Consider the following 2743-nt stretch of genomic DNA (forward strand, 5'->3'; position numbering starts at 1 on the left):
TTGAGGATATTTTGCCATTGATTTTTAGAGAGAGTGAAGAGAGAGGGAAAGACAAAGAGAAGTATCGATGTGAGAGAAGCCTGGGAAGAACCTGCAACTGAGGGACGTGCCCTGGGCAGAAATTGAACCCAGAACCCTTCAGTCCACAGGGCAACACTCTATCCACTGAGCCAAACCGGCAAGGGCTCTTTCTCTCTCATTCTCTCTCTCTCTCTCTCACACACACACACACACACACACACAACTCTATCTTAGCTGGACTGATTAAGTTGCCCGCTCTGGCAAGGTTACAGTCATTGTTCATTATTCATAAAGTGTCATGGATGTCTAAGTTTCCTTACAATGGAAGTTCAGCTGAACAACAACAATAACAAGATAAAGGGGCTGCGTTCTTGCCCTGAAGAGCATACAGTTGGAAACTCAACAGTTCAAAAAACTTAGGAATAGACTCTTGCTAGTTCTTAGAAATGTAGTTTGGAGAAACCACACACTCTTAGCAGGTGGGTGCAGTCACCGTACAGGTTTTCCAGGAGGATTTTGAGGTTTTGTGAGTAGAGCCTTAAGTTATGGAAGGTTATTGTTCTCTCAGTGAAGGAAAGAAATAAAGGGGGAGCCTTAGAGAAAATAAGTTTGGTCCACTGCTAAATGCCCACTGGCACCTGGACAAGTCCTAATCCAGGAACTCAGCTCTGATACGAAGTGTCTCCTTTAGGGATGGAAATAAACAATGGCAGAGCACTTACCTCGAACCAGGACCATTCACTCGCACTGCACTGTCTCCTCTGTGAGCTCTGTGAGTCGTCAGGCCCATTCTCCCAGCAGAGGAAAGATTGCTTGCTGTGCCCAGGATCACAGAAGGCTGCAGAGCTGCCATTTTAACCGCCCGGCTCTGATGCCTTTCCAGACCACTGTTCTGTTACCAGTCCCTGGACTACAAATATGGCAAAGCTTCCATCGACCCCCTCCTAATCCTTCTAGCTCATCTGCTTGCTCACTGAAGTCCAATAGGAAAGTATCTGGAGGTAGAACAACAGAGGGGGAGACTGTCAATACAGCAGAGGTGTACTGTTGTCAGCGTTGCTTGAAGACGTTAAGGCAGGTTAGGGGGCAGAGAGTCAGCCCAGGCTAGACAGGCTCTTTCATTCAGCCAAGAGCACAGAGTGTGCATGAAGCGATGATGTCAGGGCAGTCTAGTGGGGGAGGCAAGACTGCCCAACCCTGTACAATATTACTTAGTGGTATATACAGCACATGATAATAAAAAATATACTTATTGATTGACTGATGAACCAATCTTAGCCAATGCCCTGCAAGTGTGTGTCATTTACTAAACAAGGGACAGTTTTAAAAACTATAGAGATTATTGATTTTTGAGAGAGAGAAAGAGAGAGAGAGAGAGATCAATGCAAGAGCAAAACATCGATTGGCTGCCTCCTGCACAGCACCTACCAGGGATCCAGCCCACAACCTGGGCATATCCTCTGACTGGGACTCAAAGTTGCAACCTTTTGGTGCACGGATGATGCCCAACCAACTGAGCCACACCGGCCAGGGCAAGGGACAGTTCTTTTTGGTGATAAAAAGCATTGGCAGATTACACAGCTGCTTGGGAGGTTCAGTTTTGGGGGAAACAACACCTCAGTCCTTACATGATATTGTTCTGCTGGCTGGTCCCTGAAATTCTACCCTTAGCACTCCAGCTCTTTAGCTTCCTTCATTCGCTTTGTTGATTTTGTACTTACCCTGAGCCAGGCCCTGCCTGGGCTGGGCTGGGCTGGCGATACAGGTTGCAAGATGAGAATCTGCTCACTGTCCCAGGAGAAACATATAAGTGCATTGGCAATGAAGACATAGGAGTGAGACGGGAGGCAGCGAGCGCGCATGCATGTGCCACGGGAAAGGAGATGTCTGCACCAGCAGAGGCAAGTGTGAGCGTGGCCCAGGTGGAGGAGGGTTCACTACAGGGAGCGCAGTGGGCAGGCAGGTCCCAAGACCCTGCTCTTCAGTGCCGAGGGTCCTGCAAGGAGAAGAGGCTGCCTGAGGGAGTGATGTCATCACATTAGTATGTAAAAATGCAAATGAGGACAAAAACAAGGTGGTTGGACTATGTAATGCATTATGTCACTTCGATTCTCATATTATAAACATCCTTAGAAGGAATAATGATTTTTTTAAGTTATGCATTCTGTGGAGGGAATAAAGGAGTCAAAGACTAATTTTTGTGTTAAGAGAGGAAGGATATCAAAACAAGTCCAAGCACCTGATGGAAGTAGAAATGGGAGCTACTGGGGAAGGAAAGGTAGAAATCAGGTGCGGAATAGATAAGTAACTGCCTCACTCTTGTCTGTCCAGCCCTCTTAACAGGAGGGACATAAGTTCTAAAAATTCATTAATTTTGCTTAATCTATCCGAAATTATTTTTCATGAATTTAAAATCCAATTTTAATCACAGTAGAACAATAGAGTATTCCTAGAAGAATTAGCCCCTCCTGGAGATAGAATTTGAAGGAAGTTTTGGTGTCATTTGTTTATGTTCATATTTAGTCACCTTAAGAAATTATTAAAGTTGACGTTACCCATACAAACAATTATTTTGAAAAGAGCCTCTAAAGTCTGTCAAATGCTTGTTGGCAGCCTGTTTCGGTGTAGTGTTCTGACGGTACTGGTTTGTACTGGAAGTGCAGCCTTCATGTAGGCTTAGAGGAAAAGTAAGTGTCTATCAATCTTTCCCAGGTGTCAGCCA

General features: G+C 45.4%; 1 long non-coding RNA gene across 1 annotated transcript in view; it reads right to left on the bottom strand.

The window, feature by feature from the left end:
• LOC106726510 overlaps positions 1-2032 on the bottom strand; it is an 11597-nt gene extending 9565 nt beyond the window's left edge. Inside the window, exons 1-2 of the long non-coding RNA XR_001362586.1 lie at positions 1743-2032; positions 744-1016 (exon numbers count right to left, since the gene is read on the bottom strand). This is a non-coding gene — a long non-coding RNA (uncharacterized LOC106726510). The remainder of the gene's footprint in view (positions 1-743; positions 1017-1742) is intronic.
• Between the last annotated feature and the right edge of the window lie 711 nt (positions 2033-2743).

Source organism: Myotis brandtii, unplaced genomic scaffold (genome assembly GCF_000412655.1).
Source record: "Myotis brandtii unplaced genomic scaffold, ASM41265v1 scaffold276, whole genome shotgun sequence".
Lineage (NCBI taxonomy): Eukaryota > Metazoa > Chordata > Mammalia > Chiroptera > Vespertilionidae > Myotis > Myotis brandtii.